The 25,043-nt window shown below is 31.3% G+C and overlaps 1 protein-coding gene and 1 long non-coding RNA gene across 2 annotated transcripts in view; one reads left to right on the plus strand and one right to left on the minus strand.

Annotated features, from left to right (window-relative positions):
* Positions 1-25,043, plus strand: part of LOC146899594 (FBD-associated F-box protein At5g60610-like) — a 90,519-nt gene that overhangs the window by 8,676 nt on the left and 56,800 nt on the right. The gene's annotated exons all lie outside the window — the stretch shown is intronic.
* LOC146899595 (uncharacterized) lies at positions 22,334-24,077 on the minus strand. The gene is made up of 3 exons (XR_015022773.1): positions 23,630-24,077; positions 22,676-23,509; positions 22,334-22,517 (listed from the first exon to the last, which is right to left on the minus strand). It is a non-coding gene; the product is annotated as an uncharacterized LOC146899595 (long non-coding RNA).

Raw genomic sequence — 25,043 nt, forward strand, 5'->3', positions numbered from 1 at the left:
AAATACCAAAAAAAATTAAATATTTCAAAAATACCAAAAATATAAGTCCTAGTTGAGTCATTTTAATTTTTAGAGTCTAGTTATCCATTTAGTTTCTTTTCCATTATCGTTACTAACATAGTTCATTTTTATTTTGCATATTGTTTGTTTTTCCATTTAGTACTAACCCATTTTGTTTTTCTTTTCATTTAGGAACTAAACCATTTTTTATTTATTTTTAGAGTATTAGTTTTAGGTCATATTTATTTTACATTGCATTTTAGGGAGTCGTAGTAAAAATAACGGTTGTTATAATATCTACATTAGATCGAGTTTAGTTTAATTAGGTTATTTAATTAGAGTCAATCCAACTCAATTAAGTCATTTAGGATTAGTTAAATTAATGTGCATTTAGAATTAGGATTAGCATCTTAATATATAATACGAAGGTTCACAATGCATGCCTAATATGAAAACCCTAAACCTAATTCAAATCTCACAATTACCTTTGTGTCCTCCTGCCTTTTTTGAGGGTTTTGAAAAATATTTATGAAAATATTTCTTTGCAAAGATTCGAACCCATGACATGTTGGTTACTTCAAAGCATTTTGACCACCAAGCCACTTACTATTTTTGTGATGTCATTTGGCTTCCACTACATGATATCCAACATTAAACTCCCTTTTCTAAAAACCAATTAATTCTTTTTCCTTTCTTTCCAAACGGTTTTGAACCCTTTTTTCTCCTTCGCAATCTAAACCCAACAGCTTGTGATTTTCAACCATTTTTTCCCTTCATACAATAACTTTTTTTTCCAAAAATTTGTTCATTGTTTAAACATGTCGACAACTAATGATATAGTCAATCTGATGCTTATATATGAAAATCGAAATAAACCATCTATTTTACTTTATCTGTGTCATCTATTTTTTTTCAACTTCAATACACCATTTTTTTTCATTGTTCCATCTCCATCTCCCTCTTTCTCACTTCTCTGTTCACTATCACCATTCATTATCCACACCATCAGTGCAGTAACCAAACAATCATCACTAACCAACCGTCACCGTCATCACCGTTAACAAACCATCGCCACGATCAACTTTCATCATGTCATTACCATCACCGCCATGACAATGACTCCATCGCCGACAGTCCCCTCGATCCTCTCCAGCGATCTCATCCTTGATGTACTTTCGTTTCTTCCTATAAGATCTTTTCTTCGATTCAGGTATGTAAGTAAGTGTTGGAAAACCCTAATTTCCGACCCCACCTTTGTGAAATTGCATCACCAGAAATCACAATCACAAACACGAAATTCACCCTTCCCATTGCAGGTTGAAGAATTCAGATGGTGGTTGCGGTTATGAAAACAGACCAATGCCTCTTATGCTGCTATCATCTATATTTAAGTTTTTTAGCTTTTATTTGTTACAACTATTGTTTTGTCTGTGATTCTTTATCTTTTATGGTATTAGATGATTTGCTGTGAAATTGAGAGTAACTGAATCATTCAGGAATTAAATAACTTCGAATTATGTTGTCCGTAGGAAAGAAACTAATAGAAGGTATGTATGTTCTCTCTAATCTGTTTCTCTAATCATGGTTGTGTGATATCCGGTGTTCATTCTTTTGCAAATAAATTTCCTGTAGCATCTGATTCAGTTAAATCTCTATTTTGATTGTGTCTTCTTTGGTTTTTTCAATTTTCAAACTTCCTTGAGGTGGACTAGACATGAGAATGTTGTGATTGTTAATCTTTTATTGTTTATTTGATAAAATTTTGTCTACACATTTTGCAGATGGGGAACAATTGTTTCGTTGTGCTTATAAAAAAGTTGTTTCATTGTGATTATAGTAGAACATGCTAAAACTACTATTACTTAATTCATATATTGCATTTACCCATGTCTGTTGTCATGTCCAGTAGAAAGAATGGAGTTTATCCTGTTAGGTTAGTTTGTTTATTTTTTCATTACTTCTAACACTACTGAATTGAACATTTATAATTTTGTTATCTAATGACATAAACCTTTTGATTGTTCTGAACTTTTTTTTTTAAATTCTTACCTTTTGATGTTCTAAACTTTTTTTTTTAATTTGTAGGTTCTAATGAAGGTCCACACAGTTATAGTTACTTGAATCTGAAGAGAAAAAGAGCACGAGTATTGAAAGGTCCACATTTAGTTACACTGGTATCACCACTTCGTATCCGTTAAGTATAACTAATTTCCTAAATCTCTGTTGAACGATAACTGACAATATATTTTCTCTGCAACATACTCTATTATACGATTGGAAAAAAGCATTAGATTAAAACCTTACACTGCAACTCATTGTATCTACAAAATGCATGTGATCAGTTCAGCTTATGTTTTAAAGTTTGGTGACTGTTAAACCATAGTAGTTACAGTACACATAATATTTTCTGCTAAACTTTGTCACTTAATGATGAACAGGACACTATTTGACATCTTAGTATAGTAAATTGCTGACTGATCTCTATTATGTTATCATTCCGAGCAACCTTCTATGAACAACGTACCTTATTATAATCTCATTGCTTATGACATCATTACCATCAATCATAACTTCATATCTGTTAGCTAATATTCTAATTTTTCAAGAAGCAAGAACTGATGCAATTATTCACTGCAAGATAATCTAAGAAACCATGTTATCTTATCCATCAGTGCATCTAATATCTTAAATTGCTGTGACTGTTAAACTAAGATTGCAGTTACAAGGCACAAAATGCATTCAAATAAACTTTGCCTTTTTCTCCTGGAAAGGAAATTTTTCGACATCTACCCATAGTCAATTCATAACTGATCTCAAGTTAGTTATTATTCAAATCATAATTCTATGTTTCCCTATGTAGCGGCGAGTATCCAAAATGATTAAGATATTCGTTTCGAACAACTATTCGAAAACTAATCTTTGTGGACAAACTACCATATATTTAATGTCAGTTTCAACAAATGAAACACCTGTATCTGTTAGTATATGGTGGAGATGGTTCTCATATTTTAGATTGCGGCGAATTTTTGAATCATTCAAATCATCCTAAATACAATGTTGTTTACAAGGAAATTTTTCGTAATGTACCAGCATGATTTGTTTCCTTTTTTAAGTTGTATTATTATTTTTAACATTGTATTTGCACAAATAGATTATGAATTAACAGTATAATTGAATATTTTGTTTGCCATCAATATGACCCGTGCGGCAGCACGGGTGCAAGGTCTAGTTTTAGTAGTAATTTAGTCTTAGTTAGAATTAGGTTTTAACATTAGTATCTAGGTTAGATCGAGTTTGCATTACATTTAGATATTAGGAATTAATCGAGTATAGAAACTCAGGAAGTTAATCTTAGGATTAATAATCAAGTAACTAAAATCCATCTATAAAACAACTATCATACTCTAGGTGGAATACGAATTTGTTGTTTTATTGAATCAGGTTAAACAGATGCAATTAAGTTGTCAATGGAACTCAGTATGATCCAAGAATGCTTATGTTCTGAGTGCCACCAACCATTATGGACACCTAAATATCATTCAGGACCAGAGGAGTCAGATCCTGAGGAAAGGCCAACATGCGATTACATGCATTGCAGATTTGCATGGGGATTACCATAATATCATCCGCAAGAATCATAAAGGACAGTGAATCAACCTCAACTTGGTGCAACACTTAACACTCACTATGGAATTGGGTAAACTTTGACCATGAATAGGGATGAAGTCGAGGAAGACCCGAGTGAAGATGAAAATACTGATGTTTTCAAACCCGAAGGTACTGAATCCTTCGAATTCAAGGGTACTGAACCTTTGAAGAGGAAGGTAGTGAAGCCTTCCCAAGTGAAGTCAACTGCCAAGCAAAGACAAAACAAGGTCGAGGAATCAACTTTGATCATTTCTTACAAAAGTTAACAAGATATAAGGTCGAAATGCCAACAAAAGCAATGCTTGAGCAGAATCCTTGTTGCATGAGAATGCTGTAAGACTTTGTCCAACTGGAAGAGCAAGCTACAAAAGAAGAATGGTTATCCCTAGCTTGAGTTTGGTATGCCAACACTAAAGTGGAGAAACATATCAAAATCAAGGATTCTGGGAGCTTCAATATTCCTATATCAATCAATGATGAGTTTCTAGGGGACGCTTTATGTGATTTAGGGGCAAACATCAACCTAATTCCATGTGGTAATAGAACCATTAGGTAAGGAGTGAAACCATCCTCTAGCTCTGTCCCTTAATGAAGAAGGAAAGAGACGGAGCTTTACGACTTCCAGTTGCACTCCATTCGTTTTTAAAGTGCCACAATATTGCAGAAAAATAGAGAGATGAATGTTTGGATCCTCAGTGAGTAATCTAGAAAATTGATTTTTTGCCATCGTTATTACGATCTCTAAGTAATTCAATCACTCAGACCTGGGGCATTCAACCTAGTAAAAAAAAAAGTAAAGGGTCATGATCTGAAAAATAATATATATATATATATATATATATATATATATATATATATATATATATATATATATATATATATAGGCTGCTAACTTACTCCCACCTAAAAACATGAAGGAGTAAGTTAACAACCCTACTCCCACTTGCTTTTTACTAAAAAACCTACTTACCACTATTCAAAACAACTTTAAATGTGAGGGTAGTTTTGTAAGTTTCCATATTTAATTAAAAAAAAAAACAAAAATCTCTTTATCATGTTTTTCCAATTTAGGTTATCATGTTCCATCCTCATGCAAACTTGCTTTCTCTCATTAGGAAGCTCTCTTCTCTTCCTTGGATGGTCTCCTTTAATCATACTTTGAGAGGGCAATGAATGTGCTGACTGGTTGGCCAAGTTTGGTGCTATGAATGTTGATTCTTTGAAGATATGGATGTCTCCTCCTCCTCAGCTAAATATCTCTCTGTTTGCGGATGCCTCTGGGATATTTAGACAGCGAATTGCTTAGCTTTTTTTAATTTTTCCCCTTGATCAAAAAAAAAAAAAAAGGTTATCAATGAATGACGAAGTGAGTGAATCGTAATGCACCCACGCATTGATCATGAAGGCTTATTCACCCAAAAACAAAATCATGAAACTACACAACAGGAAACATTATTATTTTTTTTTTACGGAAAATTATAACATTTCTCAATAACAGATATTTATTGAGAGGATTTTTCGATCACAAATTAGCCAAAAAATAAATACGATAATATACATGTAGGTCTTAATTATCCTCAATAATATGTCCATCCTGACATGTGCTATAATAAAATGTTAGTTGAAGGTACATCAACGATATAAAAAAAAATTGCTTAAAAAAATGATTAATAATATATTGTGCAAATGGAAATCAGGGAAAACACAAACAAGGTTGAGAATGTTTGATGTCCAAAGAATAAAATTACAATCCTATCCTCTTTCAAATTCAAACAAAATAGTGGAAACATGGGTATTTTAGTAAAAAACAAGTGGGAGTAGGGTTGCTAACTTACTCCTTCATGTTTTTAGGAAAATACTTGTGTGACATTAATGTCACGGTGACATTAAATCTGGGCCACACATTGGGTGACATTAGATGTGTTGTGTGGTCCAGATGCAATGACAATGACAATGTGTGGTCCAGATGCAATGGCACGGTGACATTAATGTCACCAAAGTGCCACCCTGAATACCCCATGTTTTTAGGTGGGAGTAAGTTAGCAGCCCCATATATATATATACACACACACACACTATAAAGTGCAAGTACATAAGTAAATTAAGTGTAGAAAGCTTAGAAATTAACTTGTCCAACATAACTATTAAATAAAGAAATTCACAAACAATCAAAATGCAATGACTATATGCTGGTGCAAAGGATTCTGGAAAATCAGTTTCCCTTCACCAATGGTCTCTCTTTACAATCTTGTTCATTACTAACTGGGTAGTCTTGTTCAGCCCCACAGATCAACGATTCAAAACGTGTGGGCATTTATCTTGTTTAGCCCCAATACTAACTAAATTTTTTCTCATGTAATTGTGGCCGTTATTCAAAACCATGTGTATATACTCTTGTTAAACACCCCAACTATGTATGCACGGTCATATATTACATCGACTTATACTCACAACAATGTCTTCCATCATTTTAACCATCACGTGATAATTCATGTATATTTATTCACATGCGTTGTTGAATTAGAGATTTATATGAGGTATCGGTTGATTGTCCTCAACTGTGAGTTCCTTAACGACTCCGGTAGAGGGTTAAGTACATTCATATTTTGGGCTTTTAGCTTTTGAATAAAGAAATTCACGTAAATAAAGATAAAGGTAGAATCCTTTAAAAAAAAAATAAAGGTATAATTTGAGTAAATATCATGAGTTTAATTGGAGCAGGAGTGAGAATTAGTACTATACTAATTCAGGTTCCGGTTTATTTTTCTTATGGAAGGTTCCACTTGTTATTAGTCTTATAGTTTACATAAATACGGTAAAGATAAATATAAAATTATGATATTAATTAAATACAATAACTATATGTATTATTAATTGGTTACCTTGAAAGAAAATGAGACCGTTGACTAACGATAAAAAAAAAACCCAATCTTGTAAATGTAGATAAGGGAAGATATTTACCCCTTAGATACAATAGTTATTATATATAGACACCTCTAATATCTCTACACTCATTTTATAGCTCATTTTCTTTTTATATCTCTTCCTATCACACCCCAAACATATAACATCTATCATAACTCTATATTAATTTCTCTCTCAAGGTGTTGAGTGAATGTATAGTGTAAACAAATTATTATATGACACTCAATGTATCTCCCTTCTCCATCAACATGTTTGCAATCATATTTTGATTATCTTAATAAAAAAAACATCTATACGTTCTTCTAGTAGCAGCGGTTCATCCATGAAAGTGAACATGCAGTGGATGTAGTTATGGTTTATGCTCTTTGTCCGGGGGTTTTCAGTCCAACTTCGAGTGGTCTTATCAGGTAGAAACAATTTATTATGTATAGAAATATTTTGTTTTATTTAATTGATTTATTATCTTCATTTGTTTTATGTTTTTGTCTAGGTCCTGTGGTAGTGGAAGAAAGATGGAGAGGATCAATGTTTATCCATTATCTTGAATTCCTTCTAATAACTCGTTACACTCCTTCTTTGTTATAGCACTTTTTTTTTTCTTTTCTTTTTTCTTTTCAGTATTTGGAGGAAAGAAAAAGAGAGAGACTTGGGAAGAAAAAGGAAAGCTAGATAAAGAATGAGAAACTTTTATGTGTCTTACAATCCATGTAAGCATTAGTCATTTCCTTTCATATTAATCATTACTTTCTCGCTATAATCATGTTCATATTATAGTCACCAGCGCTTGCTACAAGATTTATTTTTTCTCAATTTTTCTGTTAGGAACTCCTTCTATCCCTTATGATAAGATCCAAACCCCACACATTCACACAACTATTTTATGAATGTTAAGAAAAGTGACCATAATAATAAATTTATATAAAGAGAAACAAATTGGCGGTTCTAATCTACAACTTTATTTGGGTACTTTGCTTAGAAGTCATTGGAAAGTACCTTTAGAAATTAAACTGATGCATATAAACTAATAAAAAACCAAGAAAACACAGTGAAAATATTTTCATTACGATCTATGTTGTAATATTTTTCTTAAATTTAATGAATTTTATTTGTATTTTTAAAACAATAAAACATTGAATATTTTGTTTGTTAATTTCAGAAAGAAATATGATGAAGACATGCAAATATATAACATGTTTTTATTTTTAAAAAGGGGTATAACAACGAAAAATGAATCCCATTTTAACCAAACGTTAACAACATTGCCTTAAAACCCACAAAAGTGAAACCTTTAGTGTTTGTTTAATATCTAGAGAATATTAGCACAAGTAAAGTAGTTTCATTACATGAAATTCACACATTAGAAGGATGATTACGAAATTGTGAATCATGTGGGTTTAATTGGCATTTGAAACACCATAATTGGACACAAAAGCAATGTTTTTGTTAATGGGTTCAGATGAAGCACGATCAACATGTATGATAATATCTTCATGTATTGGAAAATTCAGAAGCAATGTTTCCGTTGATGGAAGCTCCTATGTAAAACTTTGACTTCTTCAAAAGATTGGCAGTAATCACAACAACAATATAAGCCATAACCTTCCCTCCAACAACCCATCAAACACTTGATAACAACTATGAGATACATAAATAGAAAAAGAAGAATAAGTAGGGTTTGTGATGAAGTCAGAAGGAACATAATAAAAAATGGGGTTGACATAAGTTTTACAAAGATATATCATTTCAAGAGGTCCTTGGAGAATAAGTGGAGGGACACGGGAAATTGGATGGAAAATGGTTATGTTAGAGACAATATCAAAACCCATAACCCTTGAGATAAGAGCTCAGTGGTTATGGGTTTCGATCTCATCTCTGACATTATCCTTTACAATCCAATATTTCGTGCCCCTTTACTTATTATCAAATGACCTCTTTATATGATATATCTCTTTAAAACATACGCTAATACTATTTGTGATCATGTTTCATAGAAGTTCATCATTATCCCTGCTTGTTCTTATTTTTCAATTAACCTATCTCGTAGCTATATGGTCAAGTGTTAGATGGGTTGTTGGATGGAAGGTTGATGTTTCAATTATTGTTCTGATTACTGCCATTCTTTTGAAGAATACCCAATTTTATATAGGGGCCTCTATCATTGGAAATATTTTTGAAGTTGAAATGGATGATCTGATACATGATTGTATTATTATCCATGTTTACCGTGCTTCATTCAAATAAAATAACAATAACAACATTGATTTTAAGTCCAAATATGGTGTTGTAGGAGAAAATTCAACCCATATGGGTTTCAAGACCATGATCCTCCTTGTGCTGGACTCCACTTGTGTAACATAGTGGATTTCTATGTTATATAACATTATCCAATCAGTGTGTGACACGTGGATTTTGTCCCTTTAACCTTTTAAATCGGTTAAATAGAAAAGCGATTTTAAAAGACTTTTGTCTTTTTTGAAAAATAAAATTTTTATTTTTATTTTTAGTTTCATTTTTATCCATCCCCTAGGATTGTATTACTGGCTCTGATACCAGGTTGGGGGCAGGGTCGCCAGCGGAATTTTCTCGAACTTGGTTTAACAATTGTTCGATTTTATTCAAACCTTGAAATGGTTTTAAGAGTGTTTTAGCTCTTTCTCTTTGTATAATTGTAAGATTTTCTAAATCTTCTGTTTCTTTTAAGAAATCGTCAATATACTCTATATGATATTTTACTAAATCTTGAGCACAAAAAAGAATTTGTTTTAACACAATTCTTTCATTATAAAAGTTTATATCAAAAATTATCTTTTCTAATCTCTTTTTAAAGAGTTCTACTTCTGTCTTAAGATTTAATCCGGGCATTATTGATTAGTCGTTGAGTTTTCCAAATTTTTGGCCTCTTTTAAAAGTGATTCGATTTGTGTTAGAGCTTGAAAAGGTTCTAAAAGAATTTTCGCTCTTGTTTTTTGAATCTCGGTGAGATTATTTTCTTGAATTTCTTCTAATAGATTTTCAATTAAATCTATGTGAACCATTGTTATAGTTTGAGCCTTATAACAAATTTGTTTGAATACTATTAAATCATAATACCATTCAATATCACTGACTATGGTTTTTAGTCTCTCTTTTAAAATTTCTAATTCTGTTTTAATTGTTAACCCAGGCATTATATGTTTGAACTTTCTAGAATTTTTTCTAAAGATTGTTCAAATTCAACTAGTTTTTGGGATGGCCATAACAGAGTTGTGGCTCTTTCTTTTTGTATAATAGAAACATTTTCTGTTTCTTCTAATTCTTCTATTACTTCATCTACATATGAAATTTGTAGAATCATTAAATCATGGATTCCCCAAATTGTGTTCTTCATTTCTATTCTAAAGAAATTTTCTTCTATTTTGTTAACTAGGGCATCTAGTTTTATTCTGAATAATTTTAGTTCATTTTTTATTGTTATTCCTGGCATTATAATTTTTTATTAATTTTTAAAAGTTCAGTTTTTATTTCTGATAAATTTTTATCAAACTTTATACTGTCTAATGAAGTTCTTGGTGGTAGGAACCTTGGTTCACTAGTATTTTCCTCTTGCTCTAAGAGAGGTGTTCTTTCTATTGTCATAATAGACTTTGATCTTTTTAGTGGTTTTAGAATTGGTGATTCTAGTTTTACTAATGGTTCAAATAGTTCATCTATTTGTATTTTTTCTCTTCCACTAAACTCTACGCTATAATGAGAGTTACTTAGTGCATAGTTCATCTTATAACTTATACTAAAAGGATGATTTCCTGGTCTCATAAGTTTTTGGTCTTTGAGTTTATAATGTATTACTAAAGATCTATTTAGATCTATATCATTTAGACTCAAGCCTATTTGTAAATTTATATCGAATTTTATTTTTCCACCTTTTAGATTTCCTTCACCTTTGGTTATTAGTGAATGTTTTTTGTTCAATCTAGCATCTTCTATAAGAAGTTCTAGTTCTGAATTTATTCCTTTCATAAAAGTACTTTTTATGATTATTTGGATAGTCGATATATGAATATATCCTATCTTTTGTCTTTTTTCTAACGATAAGTGTTTTAACCTTTCGTTTATTTGTTCTTCATCAATCATAGATATTACAACAGATCCATCTGTTGATTCCATTGGTATAGGAACTTCTCCTATCATCATTCCATATTTTAGAATATTTTCTCTAGATAGTTTTTCTTTTATTAAAGAAAAAATACTTTTTTGTTTGAAGTTTTCTTCTGGTTTTAAGGTAAAATCTACCTTTTCTATATGATCTATTAATACATCTGCCATAAAACCAGATGAATTTTCTTTTATCATACTATATTCCATTATGAAATGTAAAAATTATAAAGTATTTAAAATATTTAAAATCATACCTGACTTTGTCTTGGATTTTTGATAATTCTGATCTTTCGATCCTTTGGATTTGAAATAATCTTTCGATTATTGATATTGAGAATTAAAATCTTTTGATTTGGTTATGACAATCTCAAATCCTGCGAAGCCCTTTCCCACAATGTTTCTCATAAACTAAGGTACTTACTTCATTGATTTAAGTTGTATTTTACAAGTGAGCATCGAGGCTTTTATTTATAGGAGGATAGGACTTACAAGTAGTTCACATGTCCTTATCCATGACAGCAAAAAAGAAAGACAATTAAAACACGCAAAGAAAAAGAAAACGCATTATCACTTAAAGTGATAAGATTCTTATCTCTAAGTGGACCCCGTCTGACTCAGATGATAAGTTTTCACTATTACATCATGATATCTACATGACGCGTGTCTAGGCCTTTTCTTTTGCCTTATCTCCAATTGTTGGAATTGTCGGTATTTTGTTTTCTTCTGCCGACACTTTGTCTTTTGCACACCATTTACAGATATGCCCTTTGTAGGTTGAGAAGTATTGGCAACACTCCTGTTGTACTTCATCTGGAATTCTATGGAGACCATTTTCGAATCCTGAGAATAATTCTTCGAATTGAAGTGTTTGTTTGAGGTGCTCTGTAGAGACCTTTTTCTTTGAGTCACAGACCATGAAACAATAATCTGAGACATATAAGACTTTATAATTGGTAATGGATGACCCATATTTGATTAGATAGTCATAAAAACGCTTCATTTGTTGAACAAATGAGATTAATGTCCATCCAACACTTGTTGTATTTGGTTCTAGATAAGTTTTATTTGAGATACCTATCTTTATAGCTGTTCTTGGTCTTACAGCCATCTGATTATTTTCTTCTTCGAACCATGGGTATGTTTGTTCGAATTGGAGAAATATTTCTCTTCCTTTGGCAAGGAAGTCATTAAATCTTTTTGCTGTATCACCAATCTCTTTTGGAAGATCAGCCAATTCTTGAAATCTATATCCTTCTTTTTCCTCAAGATATACGGTCTTGAGCATTCCATAGTCATAGAATTCTTTAAGTAATTCCTTGGATATTCCTGGAACTGTATTAGCTTTTACCCCATGTTTGGTATTAACTGGATAAAAACATTCAATTGCTAGTTCTTCCTTGAAGTTGGCTAGCCATCTCCACTTTCCCATGAAATCATCAATGGTTTTTATCTTGTTTTTTTCTTTTTGGAGGTTTATAATTGATCCTACTGAAACCTTCTTTTTAGATTCCATTTTTGATGGTTGGCCAATATCTTTTGCTATGGCCATTTCCTTGTAGGAGGCCTTGTAAGCTTCTTTTGCTTCTTCCATTGTTGGATAAGCTTTGTGTCTGACATTTTTGCCATTAATGTGGAGGCTTGCAATTGCCCAGTTGTTGTAGATGCCTTTCATTGGACCATCAAAGATGACATACACCTTCTTTGCTGGTTGTAGATCGACAACATCGCTTGGTTGGTCTGAACCATTTTTTGACTCTTCATCTTCTTGTTCGACTTTGTCAGCCCATGACTTTTTTGTATCTTCTTCTGGCATAGAGCCTGCTGAAGATGTTGATGAAAAACTTTGTTGTTCATTCAAAGTCTTTTTTGTTGGTTCTTCTGTTGTTGTTGAAGTTTCAACATTTATGATCTTGGTTAGGCTTTCGATCATTTTAATCATCTCCCCCCTCTCTGAAGAGAGTTGTTTTAGCTTTTGGCTATGAATTTCAATTTGTTCATCTTTTTGCTTCAAGCTATTGTAGAGAACTTTTAGAGCTTGCTCCATTCTCTTGTCAGAGTATCTGCAAAACAATTGTTTTCTGATTTTATTAGTTGAATATAAGGATAGAATTGTTGGATGCGCATTTGCCATCTAACAAGTCTTCCTTGTTTATGATCAACTTTTAAATTGTAGCGCCAAAATCCGCTAGCATAAGTTGAATCAGTTCGTAATAAAAATCTTGATGGAATTAAATCCATTCTCCATTTTTCTAAAACATTTAAACAAGAAAGAGTTTCTTTCTCATTGATATGATATCTTGTTTCAGCATCTTTAAAAGAACCTGAAACATACTTGCATAAAACAAGATCTTTATCCTTAATTCGGATATTATTACTTGAATAATCAAGTTTTGAATCAGTTGAAACTGATGTTTTATCTGATCGCCCGTTAGGGATATCTGATTTTAACTGTGGGGTTGCGCCCACAATGGTATAGGATTGTTGTGGGGTTTCGTCCTCAACATATCCATTGAGATTTAATCCCAATTTTTGTTTGCCATCAGGTAGAGCTCTCATAACTCCAGCCCATGTAAACTGATTTGCATCAACATTTACAACCAAAAAATCATTTTCTGTTGGGTTGTATAGTTGTGGTAAAACTTTTAATTTTTCTTTCAAAGATTTTACAGCCTCAGTATCTTTTTGTGTCCATGACCATGACACTTTTTCAGATATCTTCTTCTGTAAAATTTTTCTATCATTTGCTAAGTCTTGAAGAAATCCTTCATTAGCAATATAATTTAAACATCCCAAAAATCTTTGGATTTGTTTTCTATCCGCTAATTGATCAGGAAAAAGTAAAATTTTTTCTTGAACATGCGGTGATAAATCGAGCTTTCCTCCTTCTCTTATAATAAGACCAAGGAATTCGATTTCTTGTTTCAAAAGTATTGACTTTTTTCTAGATAGAACAATTCCTCTATCTTTTATTCTGTTTAAAACAGTCATAACATCTTTAACATGTTGTTCTTTACTTCCTTTAGTAAAAATTAATATGTCATCGATATATACAAAACAAATATGATCAAGACCCTTAAGAGTATTGTCCATAAATCTTTGATATATTGATGGTGCTTGTTTTAAACCAAATGGTAAAACATTCCATTCAAAATGTCCTTCTGGACAACTGAAAGCTGTTAAAGGTTTTGTTTCTTCTGATAACCTTAACTGCCAGTATCCAGATTTTGCATCTAAAGATGAAAACCAATTACATCCTCTTATTTTTTCAAAAACGTAATCTTTTCTTGGTAACTTATATGAGTCACTTACAGTTTCCTCATTAAGTTTTTTATAATTGATCACCATTCGAGCTTTTCCTCTTTTTATTTCATTGTGTTTTCTGACATAAAAAGCTGGCGCTGAATGTGGACTAATTGAAGGACTTATTAATCCTTTTTTTAATAGTTCTGCTATTTCTTTTTTAAATTCTTCCTTATCTTCTCCTGAGTAAGGGATTTTGTATAAGGCCTTGACTTCCTTTTTAGGATCTTTAAGTCTTACAACAATTAAATCTTGTATTTTGTTTACTATAGTATCCAATGGATTTTCAGAACAAACTTGATCTAGATGATGTTCTAGATTTTGTTCAGTTGTTAAATAAAACTTTCTTTTATCCCACATACATCTAAGTATGTTAAGATTTTCTGAAATTGCCTTTAAAATTTCATTTTTTGTTATAATGTTTGTTGTAACAAATTCACTTTCTTTTGGATTATTAACATCAAACCAATTTAATGTTATGGTATCAGTTTTTTGAATAAAAGGATTATATAACTTTAAAAAGTTATTTCCTATTATCAAGTCTATTCCAGAATCATGTTCATAGATTGATTTTACATAGAAGTATCTATGTTCAATTTTTATAAAAACATGTTTTAGAACAAACCATATTTGGTGTTTCTTTTTATCAGCAAATATAATTTCTTTTGGTTTTTGTAGTCTAATCCATCCTTCCTTAATTATGGATCTCCTACCAAAACATAAAGTGGCACCGGTATCAATATAACCCATGATTTTCTTTTTGTTCAGTGTTACCTGGATAAATGTTGCATTAGGGTTTCCATTTTTTAAAATTTTTCTACTCATTCTTCAATTTCTTCTTCAGTAGTATATTCAAAAATACTACTTTCATCAGAATCTATATCTGATTCTATTGGTTCGAAACCTACTTCCCAAATTAATTTCAAAGTTTCTTTTTTAGAATCTTTCTTTTTAGGACATTCATTTGCATAATGTCCTTCTTCATTACACAACCAACATGTGCATGTTTTCTTTCCTCTAGGACATGAATTCTTTTTAGGATATTTTTTATTTCTCCTAAAGTATTTTTGTTTATTAAATTTTTTAGGAAATTTCTTTTTTCTTTTATATTCAGAACGATCTATTTTCCTAAAAACTTTTTTCTTTTTCTTTCTTCTAGGTTTATTACATCCGTAGTTCCCTACTTTGTCTCGAATTTTATCACAACAAACGTTTATTTTTGCTTCTCTTTTAGCAGTTTTTTCCATGCATTTTTCGGATACCCATTTTCTTAATGCAGTTATCCTTGTTCCTAGAGTATCGTCTAGTCCTACGATTACTTCTAAATGTTCTTGGATTACCTTTTCCATTATTGTTCCAACAGATGATGGAAGTTTGTTATAAAACAAACCTAAAAGATTATACTGTATTCTCTTTTGTGGAGATATTGCATAATAATATTTGCTAAACTCACATATAAATGGTTCAACATAACACATATCACAGATTCTTAGATTAAAGATTCTATGAATGTTTGTGCTTTCTAGGTCTGATTCTGCTTCTGGCGCATCAAAACCTACAAATTCTTTTTTTAGAATTGAATAAACATAATTTATTACTTCCTCAGTTGTTGATGGAAGTTCTGAGTCTGATTTTTCAGATATAAAGCTCCAAGCATTTCCTATAGTTTTTGTTTTTAAATAGTTAAAAATGCTTTTTGGACTTAATTTCCCTAGTGTGGGATCTAGTTGGATTGTTACCATGTGATTATGATACCAACTTCTTAGTTCTTTTTTAGCATCATCACTACAATCGAGATTTAAAATATCTTCATCCTTGTGACGATTTATAGTAGGTATATATTTAGATGATATATTTTTAAATTTTCTTTCATCCATTTTATCTTGAATGATTTGTTGGTCGATAAAATCTTCTTTACCCTCTCGACGTCCTCTTTTACGTCCTTGTTCTGATGATTCTGGTTGCTCATTAGTTTTCACAAGTCCTACTTGTGGTTCTTCTTCCATACTGAAAGAACTTTCTGATCCGAAGTCGTAGACAAATTTGTTTTCATCATCAGATTCTTCTGTTATTTGATTTTTTCTATTAATGTCTAAAGAAGCCATTAATGTTTGTAATTCACTTAGCTGATTAGCTATTTCTTCTTCTGTTTCATCCATTTTCAGGGTAATGGCGCGAAGAAGTTAATTTCTTTTTCTGATTTTTCAATTTTTTCTGAAATTTCTACCATATCTCCCCCTTCTTTTTTGACAAAAGTTTGTAATTCTTCTAGGGTTAGACATTTATCTCTTATTGGTAAGAATTTTAATAGATCGATCAGATCATCTATTTTAACACAAAGTTTTTCATCTAACAATTTTTGGTTTTCTTCTAAGTTAGATAATTTTTCATTGAGTTTTTCTTCAAACTCTTTTTCTAGTAGTACTTCTATTATTTTATCTAACTGTTTCTGAAGTACTGTTAGGTTTTCAAAAATATCTTGTATATTTTCACTTACACCTTTACTAGCCATGTATAAACTTTTGTATTTTAAGGCTTAAAAGATTTGCAAAATTTTCATACTCCCAGTATGTAGTGTAATTATCTTCAAATATTAGAAACCAATATGCCGTTTCTCTTAACCAATTAATTTGGTTTCTCATTCTAATTATATTATTATAATTGGGTTCTAATATAAATGGTTGAGGTATTATTTTCCCAAATGGGTTTATAAGACCTTCCATAAAATATTTAATTTTAGATATTATCCAAATTATTTTATTTTGTTTTAGACTTTTAAAGCCGGTTTTTATAAGAACTGGTTTTAAAAGATTTCTGACATGTGTCAAAATTTGACTGGCCAATGGTACAATGGTACCCAACTACTATGGTACGTAGGTGTTTTCCCCTTGTGCTGATCAAAATGTCATGTAATGGAACCACTCCACTCGTAACTATAATCACTAAATATAAAACGAATACATAAGGTTTCATAGTTCGGATATTATAACTTTTCATTAATGTTTGAATATAATAGGATAAATTTGTTGATGTTATACCTCTTTTTAAAAATAAAATCATGCTGTATCTTTTTAGATCTTCCTTATATTTATTTCTAACATTGTCAAACAAAATATTGAATTTTTTTAAATCCAAATAAAAATTATTAAAATGAACAACAATACTATTACAATTTGTACCATAATAAAAAAATATATTTCTATTTTGATTTTATGGTTGTTTATTATGTTATATGTGTATGTTGAGTGTTCCGAGTCGGTAACCCATGGATTGTGGTTAAAGACTCTAACTAGATCCAATTTGTTCTTTGCTTGGTCGTGTTGTGTTGACGTTCAGTCGCCAATGCTAATTTATTTTTTCTTTCTTTATAGAATTAAATTATATTTGATACCACAATCTCACTAATCAATTTATACACCCTTTTGGACCTCCTATTATCATTTTATAGAAAATATTGTATACTCACTCCATCCCAAATTCTAACACCCTCTTTTTAATATTTGTAGTCTCTTTATATAAGACTCTAATTGAACTTCCACATGTATTTTGACTTCCTTACAAAAATTGCAGTATACAATTATAATTAAGAAATACAATATCCAAGATAATTGACATATCTCTCTCACTTAACACACTTCATACTATCCAAGATGCTCACAATAATTAGACATATCTTTCACTTAACCTACCAAAACACTCTCACAATTAAATAGATATATAAATGAGGAGGCATTCCATAGTCACAAAACACAAATAAATAGTGTTTGGTCACACACACATAAAAAAGCTATTACTTGAAATACTAAATCATTTTATTATCAATTTTTTTCATTATTTAAAAAAAATCTTTTAATGTGTGCGTGCACAAACACTATTTATTTGTGTATGTGACTATGAAAGAATTTCTCATAAATGAGACATAAGGATATTATAATATCATACCTTTATCTAAAATATTTCATCATACCTTTATCTAAAATATTTCATTGTGATTACAAATGCACAATTAATCTCTTTAGCGCTTTGTTACATATATACTTCATCAAAGTTTATTTCAAAACAACCAAGTTGCTTGGGCTCCAGTGGCAAGGAGCTCATTCCAAGGACGTACCCGGGGAATACCGGGTTCGATTCATTCCCAGGGGAAACAACGTTTGGCCAGCACGCATGCCTCTACGTACGAGCCGAATTAGTAGCCCACCTTTGGTAGGTCGGAAACAGGTGCGAAGGCTAAAAAAAAAAAGTTTATTTCAAAACATGTATACTTACCTTTTTTTCATAATTTTTTCTCCAGACGGGCACGTTATTGATATTTTTTCAAAACATGTATACTTACCTTTTTTTCATAATTTTTTCTCCAGACGGGCACGTTATTGATATTTTTTCAAAACATGTATACTTACCTTTTTTTCATAATTTTTTCTCCAGACGGGCACGTTATTGATATTTTTTCAAAACATGTATACTTACTCCCTCCGTTTTTAAATATAAGCAAAAGTCACTTTTTAGGTTCATTCATTTAAAGATGTATGTGGTCCATATTATGAACCACATACATCATTAAATGAATGAACCTAAAAAGTGACTTTTGCTTATATTTAAAAACGGAGGAAGTACCTTTTTTTCATAATTTTTTCTCCAGACGGGCACGTTATTGATATTTTTTTTGTTGTTGTATAAATTAGTATACAATATGTCGTATACAAATTTAAGTGTAGTGAATAAGTTTATCCAATAACACCCTTAAAGAAAAGTTAGCCCAAAATTTGTTAATATGAAATTGGTGATATTGTTGTGAATATCATAATGGTTTATGGCAAACGAATCATTAAATGTCCTCGTGAGCTTAACTCAGTTGGTATGAATAACGCATAATATATCCGAACCCCGGCCACTAACAAAAAAACGAATCATTAAATGATACATAGTTAATAAATCATTACTTAATTATCTTTCTCACACATTCTTTGGTTCCAAGTTCAAACTTATTTCATTTCATAGACTCCATTTTTTGTTTTGTTTTTGTATTGATTTTGTGATGGTATTAGTGAAAAGATGCGGGAAGAGAGAAATACACATGACACATGAGAGGTTAATCATGGGTAGTTAGAACATAGAGCCATTAGAAATGCCAACGCTACCAATGCCATGGGCATGTTTGCCCTGCCACTTCCACCGCATCGGCTTACTGGTTTCTTACCTTTTGTATCCATATGTATCTCTCATATGCATGCTCCAATATCCATATTTATCTACATCTTTTTCTGTTTGGTTTGTATGATCTGAAATCTTGAAAGAAAACTAAACAGAGAAGTTTAGTTGTCGTGTCTCTCTGCCCTGGTTGTTTTAGCCCACAATCCGTAACTGAAACTTAAGTTAGACAATAAAATTTAAAATGGTAAAACAGACTAAATAAAAAAAGACTCACCCCTTATTTCACAATCTAATTCTAGAGTAAGAAGAAATGGACAACATTCAATAATTTTGAAAAGGAAAATGGGGAACAGCAAAAACATTTATGGATGAAAAAAAAAAGAGTGCAATCCATTTTAACCAGCAATTATAAATAAGAAAAAGAAAAAAAATGACAAATCATTAGTTTTAGTATTGTTAGGATTTTACTTATTTTGAACTTAAAATGAAAAAGTACGTAGGTATATAACTTTGGTTGTCTTTGACACACTTTAATCCCATGTTTATCTCAAATTTTGACACCCCTTCATCTATAGTTACTTAATATGTTATCCTCTCAAATAAAGCAATTATTTCCATTCACCCCAATCTCCCTGATTATTAAACTTCAAATTTTTTGTGGGTGTTGATTTTTACTCACATAATGAGAAAACTAATAGGAAGTATAACAAATATAAAATCAGTGGAAAAGTAAGTAATAAACTAATATCAATTAAAAAGTAATTTGAAAAAATATTAAACATTAGATACATACTTAGCAATGTCTTTCTTTCTTCCTCTGCAAGTGAAGTGATTTCAATTAGAAAATAGAAATTGACGGTGTAAACAATCAATGTTGAAGATGAAAACTCTTCAATAAAAGTAGAAACAAAATCAAAGGGGATTGTTAGTTAAAAAACAGAAGAAAGTTTCTACTCCATAGTGGGATAATTGGTTGCTAGGAGTTAACATGAATTAATAACTGTGAAAGCATTTTCACTAAAAAAACTGTCAAGGATATTTTGGAAGAAAAAAAGGATACACTAAAACAATGTTTTGCTTTATAATAGTTATAGAAGTTATAGATTATAATATTAGTTCTACTATTAATCTTCTGTGTTAGTTCTTTGATAAAGTGTTCAAGTTTTACGTAGGCTTACACCACACCTACAAAATTCAATACTTCAATTAAAAGGTATTGTTCTTATACCAAGACATTATTTCTCATCACTTGAATTTATAAAACTCAATGTGTTTGTCTCCTTTTTTTTGCATTGCACCACTTGATTACTAAAAATGCTTTTATTGCTCAAAATGATAAGAGAATGAGACAGTGAAAACTTAATTGTGACTCACGTCACCACGTTTCAATTCAATGACCATGGGAGCAAGCGGTGACCGAGTGTCGGAAAAAACCATCTAATCTTCATATCATGTATTGGTCATCTCATGTTTTTTCGCCATTACAGATGTTGTTCCCTTGTTATCCTGTGGTCTTACTCCTTTTTACTCTCATCTTCACTTCAGTGTTCCTTGCTTAAATTTCACCGTTCTTCATTGATTGTTTGTATTGTAAAAAAAAATACATAAATGGAAAATTCAATTCCACGGAATCATGAAGAGGAAGGAAAAATAGAGAACACAGAGATAACAAAAGACATAAAGCAATTAATTTACCGTATGCAGAAGTCTACTTGTGGCCTTCTCTGATGAGTTGATGATCAGAAGTCCTCTCTTTCACCCTATTTCTCTCGGTCATAAAAGACCTACTGTTTACAAAAGACAGGTTTGAGTGGAGTTTCCAAACTGTTGTTCAGTTTTAACGGGCAGATTGGGAAATTGTCATAAAAAAGAAGGGTAATTTGGGAAAGAAAATAGGCTAAACCAAACAAAAGTTTTACCTTTATTAATAGACTAGCGTCCAGACGGGCACTCCCGTGCCCGTCTGTCCGCTCTTTCTAGTGCGCCAACACATGTAACTCATAAATATTATGTTTTTCAACATCAATGTTTGTTTTGTTTTTCTTGATATATCTTGAGAAAATTATTAGAATTAAAAGAATGACCAAGCTTGATCAAAAAGAGAAGGATCAAACTTGATAAAAAAAATGTAAGTTATGTAATTCATGCACTTCTTTAACATGGAGTTACTTAATGCATACTTAGGTTTGTGATGCATACTTATCTATCTATGGAGGATGAATATGCATGAAACATGAGTGACAGTTACGGCGGTGGGTTTGATGAAGACATTAAATCTTTCCCAGCACCAACACAATTTGCAGAAACCAGTACACGATTAAAGAATCTGTATAATACTGCTCTATTTCTATCGAAGAATATCTTGAAGCATATAATTAAAAAACTCCATTAGTCAAAAATTAACTTAACACATCAAAGATAATCAATTATTTGCTGCCCATTTCTACTATAATCAAAATTCACTTTACAAACTCGAGTACATCATTTCAATGCATCAATATTATGAGACTTGTTCAGGATTTAAATTGACATCACAATATTGTTGTCAACAAAGAATTAATTTGGTTCATTAGCAACTTCATTAATATTTTTTGTTTGCTGCAGTCAATGCAAAAAATGAGTGCAATTGATTAAAGAAACAATAACAAACTCAAGTAATGATGTCTTTTCTAGCTAGTCAAAACCATAGCAGCTTTTTTTAATTTAAATAGGTTTATACTAATGGAAAATTTAGTAAACCTCTTGAATTCTAAAAACCCTTAAACTCTATTCACATCTATCATTCTCTTATTTCTATCTATTTATTTATATCTTTCACACGGTGCATGTCTAACCGCTCTTTTTGCGCCTGTCTTTTTTATTGCTGCATGCTAATAATTAGAAGGAAATAAATTGGTCCCCCTATTTTATTTAACTTAGGATCACCACTCATGGAACTTCAATTTCTACAAAAAAAAATGCTCTATGTTCTGCCTATACGATCAGAGATTTGCTTCTAATCATGGGTAGTTACCGTTTTTAGATTGGAATGAAAAGAGAAATTATTCAGATACTAATAAGAACATGCTGAATTCAGCCTTTTTTCAAAGAAGAGAGACCAAACAAATGTAAAAAGAAATAGAATTTGTACCCATATGCAATGAAGTTATGAAATATAAATTAGCCCCAAATGTACTCAATGTAGTAATTATATTTGCACCAGCTGCTGGATTTTGTAATTGCCAAAGAACTGATCAATGCACTCAATCTGAATCAAACATAAAAAAGAGGAAGATGAAAGCGTACAACAGGGACCGTTCCACAACACCTGTTATTGTTGGATTTGTTTCTTCTTGATCGTTGGATCAATGCCCAATCTGCAAAATGTGAAATTGAATGAAAATAATATGTAACATAATCACATCATTAACATGAAATAAATAGAAAAAAAGGAACAAATGCGGAAATAAATAAATTGAATCAAAAGCAAATAGTTTGAGAAATTCAAAAAAAGAATGAGAGAATTGGGTCGTACCCTTCACGATGCCACTACCAAAATTGATGTCATTGCATGATGGTGGGATGTTGGTGTCGCCGTCACATATCCATGTCTTTATCGTCGCCTCCCCGTTGAGGTCGTTAAAGGCAGGAAGTCTCTATCTCTCTCATTAGCACAAATTTCCATCAAGTTATCACTGTTAAGTCTATGTACTTCATTTTGTTTTGGTGTTTGTGATTGGAAATTAGGATTTGAAAAAGAAACTACATTTGACAAATTTATATAACCGTGTATCTCTATTATGTGTGGTGGTTAAATTTTGTAACCCATTATCCTAAACCGGTATTCTTATAATTCTTCCCCTTTTCAAAGTCTTCACATGAATGTACACTTATTAATGTATCATTGATTAAATTTTGGGTAAATTGTTTGCAATTGCATCATCCGGCAAGTTATCAGAGGAGTCTGTGCATTGTGAACCTTTGGCAAATACAATTCAAAGCTTATTTTTCTTTCCTCTCTTCTATCACCGATTGATAACAAATAATAACAATCAATTGCTTCACAATTATACATAAATTCTATCAAAGTACAACTTAAGGAATGTCATGCATATAGGTAAATAAGAACAAAGCAAATGAAGAAAACTCAATCTCAATGAGGGAACTAAAAGACATGTATAAGAAAAAGAAGAAAATGAAGGATGAAAGAGCGTTGGAACTCGATTACTTGTCGAGTCGTAGTCCCCCTCTCTACATTGGCCGCTGTATTCTCCCTCGCCTTTCTCCATTCCTTATTTTTTTCTGTCTAATTACTCTCTATCTATGAGATTCCCTTCCTTTATGTCCCTGCCGTTCTATGATTTTCTGTCTTTACATTTGACAAAAAAAAAAAAAAGAATCAACAAATCTTATGAATGCAGAAGTATATTGCAATAGATGGTAGAAAAAGAAAATTAAGAGGAAATGTATTGTCTTTGTTTAATTCTACCATGAACAAAAGGATTCAAAAATTGCCACAGATTGAAGCAAAAGAGGGTAAAACTTTTTTCCTGTTCTGTATATCAATATGAAGGAATTATTTCAGCATAGAAGAATATAACAATTCGGATTGAAGTAAATTGATGGAAAAATGTATAACATGCATAAAGTAGAAGTAAGAAACTGCAACATGTATAACCATAAGTGGTACTTTAACAGACCAATCAATAAAGAGAGATGAAATAAGAAATTTGTATTTCCCTTCTTTACTCTAATTGGCAGAAGTTAATAAAGAGATATTATACAGCAAGAGAGATAAGAGAATTGTATTAAAAAAAGTGAGAGAAGAGAAGATGAAAAAGTAAGAGTATGAGAGTGGTAGGTTCTCCTTGCCATGATTAGGAACAACAACAAATTGTCATTGAATTATGGTAACCGACCTCATTCTCTCACTCTCGTTTCTCCTGATCATTTCTCATTCCCCCCCCCCCCCCCCCCCCTCTTTTTGAATAACCGTGGTAGTTACAAAGGAAGCAAGTTAATTTATTTTTCTTTTGGTAACCGTAGATCAGTTTTAAAGGGTAATTTTGGAAATAAATTAGGCTACACCAAAACAAAGTTTTCCCTTTATTAATAGTAATAGATATAGACTAGGTAACTCAAACAGTATGTTTTTCAACATCAATGTTGGTTTAGTTTTTCTTGACATGTAATGGAGAAAATTATTAGAATTAAAAGAATGATCAAGCTTGATCAATAAAAGTAAGATCAAACTTATAAAAAAATGTAAGATATGTAATTCATGCACTTCTTTAACATGGAGTTACTTAATATATACTTAGTTTTGTGATGCATATTCATCTATCTATGGAGGATGAGTGTCATTTATGGGGTTGGGTTTGATGAAGACATTAAGTCTTTCCAATCTCTAACACAATTTACAGAACCAATACACATATACTCTATATTATTTCTCGGGTCAAATGCATCTAAATGTCTTTAAGTTTTTCGTTTTTCCCAAAGTGATCCTTTAAGTTTCAAAAGTCCCAAACATGTCCTTTAAGTTTCAAAAGTCCCAAACAAGTCCTTTTAGTTTTTGAATCGTTTCAAACAAGTCATTTTAGAGGATGATGGTCATGATTCAGATGATAGCAACAAAGAGCATTATCCACCATTTGCCACACCTAAAAAGATGACTAATTTTAAGTGGGTGTTAGGAGCCAAATTTGGTACCAAAGATGAGTTCAAGGAAGCAATTACCAACTATGCTATCTACAATAAGACTTGTTTGAAATGATTCAAAAACTAAAAGGATTTGTTTGAGACTTTTGAAACTTAAAGGACCATTTTGGAAAAAACGAAAAACATAAAGGACCTTTAGATGCATTTGACCTATTTCTCGAGCCATTTGAGTTTGTCAAAAA

Source organism: Medicago sativa, chromosome 8 (genome assembly GCF_051527215.1).
Source record: "Medicago sativa cultivar Bolivia chromosome 8, Bolivia_mono, whole genome shotgun sequence".
In the NCBI taxonomy this organism is placed as follows: domain Eukaryota; kingdom Viridiplantae; phylum Streptophyta; class Magnoliopsida; order Fabales; family Fabaceae; genus Medicago; species Medicago sativa.